The sequence below is a fragment of the Tiliqua scincoides genome, chromosome 6 (assembly GCF_035046505.1).
Source record: "Tiliqua scincoides isolate rTilSci1 chromosome 6, rTilSci1.hap2, whole genome shotgun sequence".
Lineage (NCBI taxonomy): Eukaryota > Metazoa > Chordata > Lepidosauria > Squamata > Scincidae > Tiliqua > Tiliqua scincoides.
This window is the reverse complement of record NC_089826.1, coordinates 52,901,653-52,909,021: the sequence shown is the minus strand read 5'-3', so window position 1 is coordinate 52,909,021 and position 7,369 is coordinate 52,901,653. Positions and strand designations below refer to the sequence as shown.

The 7,369-nt window shown below is 43.3% G+C and overlaps 1 pseudogene; it reads left to right on the top strand.

Annotated features, from left to right (window-relative positions):
* Positions 1 to 6,710: 6,710 nt before the first annotated feature.
* LOC136656176 (5S ribosomal RNA) lies at positions 6,711 to 6,827 on the top strand (annotated as a pseudogene).
* Positions 6,828 to 7,369: the final 542 nt, after the last annotated feature.

Below are 7,369 nucleotides of genomic sequence, written 5' to 3'. Positions count from 1 at the left end.
AAAATCCTTTAGTGGGTTTACTTTGTGGGGAGAAATGAATGATTTATCCACTACCTCCCTGCCAATTTATTTATTTCAGGGTTTTATAATGCCATCAGTCATCCCAGCGTTCTGTGTCTTCCACATAAAATTGATTGTTGTTGCAAAGTCCTTAGTAGGTTTCACCTTTCCTCTGCCTTTCAGCTGAAGCTCTCCTTGTGGAATTGTTAGAGTTAAAAGTGTGATTCAATTAAGTGGGCATAACTGATGGCTAATTTCATCAATGCCACTTGAAGAATAGAAATTTTGTAATTCTATTTAGGGCTCCATTTGCATCCCAACTCTGTGCAGTAATCTGGGGACTTCACGTAGGCAGCCTGCAGACCATTAGGTCACTAATTAGACCACTAGCGCAGCAGCTAGTCTGCATTAATTGCTATCAACTGACCAGGGCTTCAGAGCAAGATCTTTCCTGGTCCTAGTGAGTGAAACTGGTGCCTTCTGCATGCAAGGCATGTGCTCTAGCCAGGGTTGGCCTGTACATGAAGCAGATGATGCAGGGGAGCATGACAGGATAGCAGGCAGACTCCCTCCAGCTTGCCTCAGAAGGAGCCATGTTGATCCCACTCCCTATCCACACATTTCACTCCTTCCTCACATGGTCCCTTTAAGCTTAAAGACATTGTGCAAGGAAGGAGTGAGACAAGTACATATGGAAGCTGATTGCTGCTGCCTGTGCCTGAAGTAAACAGCAGCAATCAACTTTCCTATCGACTTAGCTTGCTCCTTCCTTGTGGTCCCTCTAAGACAGGATCCACGCATCATCTTTTGTTAAGAAGGACCACAGAAAAAAGCAAGGGAGGAGGCTGCATTTTTTTTCTTTGGGGTTTTGGGGTGGAGGACAGTAGAGCAGCAGCAGGTCAGGGGCAGCCTCAACAGTGCATTGACTTGTCTAATAGAAACTTGTTCAGCATCTTGAGAATTCTCAAATTCTTTCTCCTTGGAAAGAACTCCTTGGAAAGAACATTTGCTTCAGAACTCATATTTCCAAAGTTTCAGGTCCAACCCTTATTTTCCCAGGTTGCGCACACAGTGTTTTCAGTCTCCATTCACAGTTGAGCATGAGAAGCCCTCCCGTGTGTGCATTACACCAAATGAAAGAGAACCTTTCCATTCACTGATGGTCTATGATACGTAGCTAAGACATATCTTCATTAAATATCTTGAAACCAACGCAACTACTCTCAGCATCAGGACAACTGTTTGACCTCTTATGTGAGCTGTGGGACGAGGACTCCCTCTGCTTGCTGTTTCACGTCTGTGATGCAGCAGTGGCAGCAAAGGAAAGGTCGGCCTTGCTTTGTGCAAGGCCTTTTGTAGGCCTTGAGCTATTGCAAGACCTTCATTCATTCGTATAAGTTCCGTCTCTAATATATTCATTCATGTAAATTTATTCAAATTTGAAATGCAAATTAATTCTTTTTTTTACCGGCCCCTGTCACAGTGTCAGAGAGATGATGTGGCCCTCCTGCCAGAATGTTTGGACACCCCTGGCCTAGTAGGTCAAGGTAACCACCAGCTGAAAAACTTTGGGGACCACTGTGTACAGGATTGCACCCCAAGTCTCCTGGCACCAACATAAAGGGACAATTCATTCACTTTCACCAGTGCCAGCAAAACTGCTGCATTTAATCCTCTCACCATTTTATGTCTACTTTGCCACTGTGTTCCTACATGCACTTCTGCAGCTTAAGCTGATCCACATGTCCATTTCAGAGTTTCTTTTTAGTTATAGGTAAGAGAGTACCTGCCAAGATGCTGGATCAACTAAATTGTGGATTATTTTTTTTTTAATCTCCCCAATTTTGAACAAGAATCTGAATAGCACCTTCTCATAAAAGCCCGCCTTCGCTTGGCATTGCTGTGTTTCACAGGTTGGGGCTGATGTACTCATTGAGAGAAAGATTACTCATCAGGAAAGGTCAAAACAGGTGCTGTTAGAAGATAACAGAAGTGAACATCCTGGAAGCGGTTTTAAATGCTAAGGATAGCAAAACCAAGGCCCTTGTCCTTTCTAGTTACTGCTTGTGATACAATATATTAAACCTTCTAATCACTTCCTGTATTTACCTTATTCTGTCTGCTGTCTTGGATATTTACTGGCATAAGAGTAACATTTCCATCTAAATCAAGGGCTCATAGTTAAGTTCTCAACTTGGCCTTTTTCTTATTTCTCTTTTTGTACACACAATCAGTTCCTTTGGGCTTTCCTGAACTCTCAAGCAGTAGTGGTTTAGCCTCAAGGCAATTCCAATGTGCAACTTGGAACCCTACTCCATCTGACAGGTACAGCAACAAGCAAACAGTTGCTATACACCAGTGGTCGGGGAACAGGGGTAAATTACCCCAAATGGGGTAAAAGTGAAAATCTGGGGGTAATAAGGTTGCCTTACCTAACTGTGTGCGGGCGCCGGGCGGGGAGGTAGCGGAGGGAGTCAGCGCACCCGCTCTCCACCCGCTCCAGGGGGCCGGCAGCGGGCTGGTGCGCTGTGTGCACACCGCCCGCTGCCCTGCTCCCTTCCGCTCACCTTCAGATGCGGTGAGCGGAAGGGAGCAGGCGATACACTCAGGTTGTATCGCAGCCGCCCGCTCTCTCCGCTCTGTGCGGGAGACTGGAGCTGCCCGGCGCTGTAGTGATGATGTCATCACACAGCGCCGGGCCGTCAGTGTCTCCCGCCGAGCGGACAGAGCGGGAGGAAGAAGAAAAGCCGCGCCGACCGACGTGGGATCGAGGTAAGGTGAGTATTGTTTATTTATTTTTATTGTTTATTTATTTTATTTCCTTACTTTCAAATCAAGGGGGTAACGTCTGCGTTTATAAATTTTTTGGGGGGTAAGAGGTAAAAAAGTTCCCTGACCCCTGCTATACACCAAGGGTAAAATCAACCTCCCTGTTATATGTCTAGATAGGAAACCATTTTACTGCCCCTGGATTAGGGCGCGTTTTTCTTATCTCACAAACCCTCAGGGAGGGAGGGTGGCTACCAGCTTACACTTTCAAGCTCCACAAAATGTATCTGGCACAAATTCCAAGCTATGCCAGCTACAACAAAAGTAGCATGTGTCAACAGTGTGGAACTATTAACTACTTGGGTGCAGAGCTAATGTGGCATGTGAGTTAACCTGCGGGCTTGGACCAGGAAGACCTTGGCCAGAAGGCTCATGGGCAACCCTGAGTTAATCACAATTATTGTGGGATGAAATGATCAGGGACAGAAGGTACCTCCCTGAATTTCTTGGAGAAAGGGTTGGATTAAAAGGTAAGGATAGTAAATAGGCTTCCACTGGAACCTAACCTTTTTCCCCCTTTTGGTGCCGGTACATTAGACCAGGGATGGGCAGATCTTTGACTTCTGCTTCTTTTTGCCATTGGTTTGGGAACGACCAGTTTGAAATGACAGACTGGGGAGAAGGAGCCAGTTTCAAAATTGCAGCTTGCACAATAATTTACATTTGTTGTTTTTACAAAACACACATATACACACACCGCTCCATTGTGCGCCCTGATCAATATTGTACCTATGATCCAAACAACTCTGGGCTAGGATCTGAAGCTGGGTTCCCAGAAAAATCCAAGGGGAGGACACAAGGCAAATATTTCATCCTACCAAGGCAAGGATGAGGAGGGTAGGCGAGAGGTCTGGCAGTGTCTTTAGGTCACATTTAGAGCATGGTATAATCTTATATTGTGCTCTTCTCTCACCAAATAAATAGGCATATCATATAGCACAATACTAAACTTTTGGCACCTGCATTAGACAGAAACAATGAATGGGCCTCGTAGATCTAGAAACAAACAGCCTTATAAAACTAATCATTAAATTCTGTTTACTTAGTCCAAACACACTATTTATGACAAATCACTACTAAACTGTTACCTAATCCTTTAGCGAAATGAGTCATTCCATTTTAAAGTTCAGCTTCCTTATGAAATGTTGTTCAGGCTGGTGAAAAAATACCCTTCATAACTGAAACTCCTCATAACTTCGTCCTGGACTGCCAGACTCACTTCTATCAAAGAGTGTTTTCTATTAATAATATATGGATTAGGTTTTTGTTCTGAAATCCCTAAAGATTTTGTTGTTTTTTTTAAAAAACACAGAGGCCAAGATCCAAAGATCCACTTTAGAAATTCATACTCAGTGTGATTCCATACTTTTTTGTGTGCGTGTTCCCCCCCCCCGAGAAGATACTCCCACATGCTGCTTCTTAAAAACACACACACATATTTCCCTGAACACAAAAGCACAAAATTATAACACAACACCAAAATCTTATCAGATACCTCATTACATTAGTAGGTATTATTTAACTGCTTTGAAATTAAATATAACCTTAATGCTTGAAATTAAGTGGCAATGCTCAAAAGAACCCTTAAAATAATAATTACAAAAATCGCAAGCTACTTTCCTAAATCCATTCAAAAGTATTTGGGTCGGGGAGGGCTGCTGTTTGAAAAACACACCTTCAAACATACCTTGGGAGTGCAGAACTAGTTGTGTAGTCCTTCAGATCCCAGCAATTAAAGACAGTCTCTGTTGTCATGTTATTCTATATATTCAGTCCTCATTGCAAATAGGTGGTTAATTGGTGAATAGTGAGGAAAGTGTTGATCAACCACAACTAGTGTTCCTAGACAAGGACTGGGCACTTGGGCATAACCACATAGTTTGCTGAGTCTACTTCCTGCCCCTGTTTTCCTCATTTTGGAACACTTAGGGCATTGTTTCAAGGTCCAACACCTGCATCTGATGGGCCCATTTCTTTCTTAGGAGCCCATTTCAATATATTTTTTCCTCTCTTACTAATCGGGGAGAGTATAAATATATTAATAGCTATTATTAGGCATATATATACCTTAATAGCTATTAATATATTTATACTCTCCCCTGATTTCATATATATATAAAGCCCTGAATCCATTATCAGTTAGCATCAGTGTATATATCAGTTTCATATATATATATATATATATATATATATATATATATATATATATATACAGAGAGAGAGAGAGAGAGAGAGAGAGAGAGAGAGAGAGAGAGAGGTATTTATATATGAAAGCCCTGAGCCCATTATCAGTTAGCATCAGTGTAGACTATCCTGGAAGGTGCTATACACCCACCATCAGGAGTTGCTTATTGCTGAATATGGTGCTCCCAGCAGTTATATGGGCAACCCATTAGCAGGATGCATCAGTGTATCCTCTTGGGGAGATGCTGCACACACTGTCTGCCAGAATCCATCTGCTATTGTTTTGGTGCTGTCAATGGCAGCAGTGGTGTGACCTATCTGTATTATTCTGCTTGCTTAACAATCCTGCTTATATCTTATGGGCAGAGATAGCTGTGCTAGATCAGGCAGGGGATAAGATTGTGCTATTAGACTAATAAATTCCATGTCCTTCATCCACAGGCATGGTCATTGCCTCCATATCCAAGAAAGAATTATTGCCTCTGGCAATACAGATGACAGTCCAACAATGTGATCCAGAATTTGCATATGCACTCTCAAGTAAGTCCCACTAAATAAGTAAGCAGTGGGACTTGCTCCTCTATTGCAATTTTGACTCCTCTTGCTCCAAATAAAGAGTGACATGCAATCCAGGCTGTAGTGATGCCTTCCATGATACCAACCTGACAAGAAAGAGTGTATGTGCAAAACGTCTAGAGAAACTGACTTAGTCACATGCAATGCCATCCCTTCACCCAGGGTCACATTCTGCATCAGCTATCTATTGAAGCAGGTTCCCTGACTTCATTTGGATCAATTCATTTGATTCTTGACTTAAGAGTTAAATTAGTTTGATCAATTATTTCAATTAGTCGGATTAGTACAAATTAGAAATTCCAATTCACACGTCCCTATACCTTGCAAAACTGTAAAACAATCAGTCAACACCACCAGAGAAAAATCAATAACACATGTTGCTCCTTGAATATGCAATTAATGAATCAATGTCATACATTATCTCCAACTATTCAGTAGTGTGGTAAAAGTAGTTGAATTCATAAGGGCTCAGAATATAATGTGGCCAATATTATGGCTTGCCAACTTTTTTTTCAGTCCCTATGGTGACTGAAATGACATGGTGAAATCAGCTCCAGAACAGGCTGTAGCTCAGTTTTACATGCAGATGTTCCCATATTTGGTCCCTGGTTCCCAGATTCAGTCCCTGATATATTCAAGTAGGAATGAGAAGTAGCCCCTCCAACCTTGCAGAATGACTGCCAATCTGTGTAGATAATAGTAAGCTAAATGGACTAACAGAATATATTTCACAGCTTTCTATTACTGTGATTCAGCCTACTGTGGAAAATCAAATTATTGATGCTAAGCCAGTGGTTCTCAAACTTCCTGAGAGCTTTACCCCTGGGGTAAGTCTTTGCGGGCGAGTGGGTGAGGCAGCAACACGATCCCCAGGATTGCATCACTAACAGGGGTGCAAGAGGGGTGCTTTTACTTACTGATATGTGCAGGACATTGCAGGAGGAGCGGGGAGCCCCACGCTGCTCTCTGCAGGGCTCCCCAAGTCTTAGAATGTTGGAAAAATGTGAGCACAAAGCACTTCCTCTTTGCATTTGCAATGAGGAAGTGCTTTGCGCTTGTTTTTTTCCAGTGTTCTAAGACTTGGGGAGTCCTGCAGGGAGTCCTGTTAGCAACGTGATCCTGGCAGCAACTGTTACCCTGCAGATGCCTGATCTCATCTGATCTCAGAAGCTAAGCAGGGTCAGGTCTGGTTAGCACTTGGATGGGAGACTGCCTGGGAATACCAGATGCTGTAGGCTTATACCATAGTCTTTCGAGACTGAAGGTTGCCAACCTGGGTATTGCATCACTGCCCTCACCCCCTCCTCCACCCCTTAAAGGGTCCGGGGGAGCTTTACACAAGCTGGTGGGAAACCCTGGCCTCTGAGCGGCCCGCTTGGAGGCAGGCTGTGCAGCATGGCCTTTCCCAGTTTGAAGAGACACTTTGCCAACAGTCTGAGGCTAAGAGGCAAAGAAGGAAGGCCCATAGCCAGGGAGACAGACCAGGGACAGACTGCACTTGCTCCCGGTGTGGAAGGGATTGTCACTCCCGGATTGGCCTTTTCAGCCACACTAGACGCTGTGCCAGAACCACCTTTCAGAGCGCGATACCATAGTCTTTCGAGACTGAAGGTTGCCAATATAAAATAACCCTGCTGTTTCACATTTGATAACAAATTACTTTCCTGGAAAGACAACAAACAATGCTTTGTTTTGAATTTACAAATTAATAATTTATTTGGCTAAGTTGTTGATACAAGTCAATCAAGCAACAAAGTACTGACTGCAGTGCCTTGAGTAC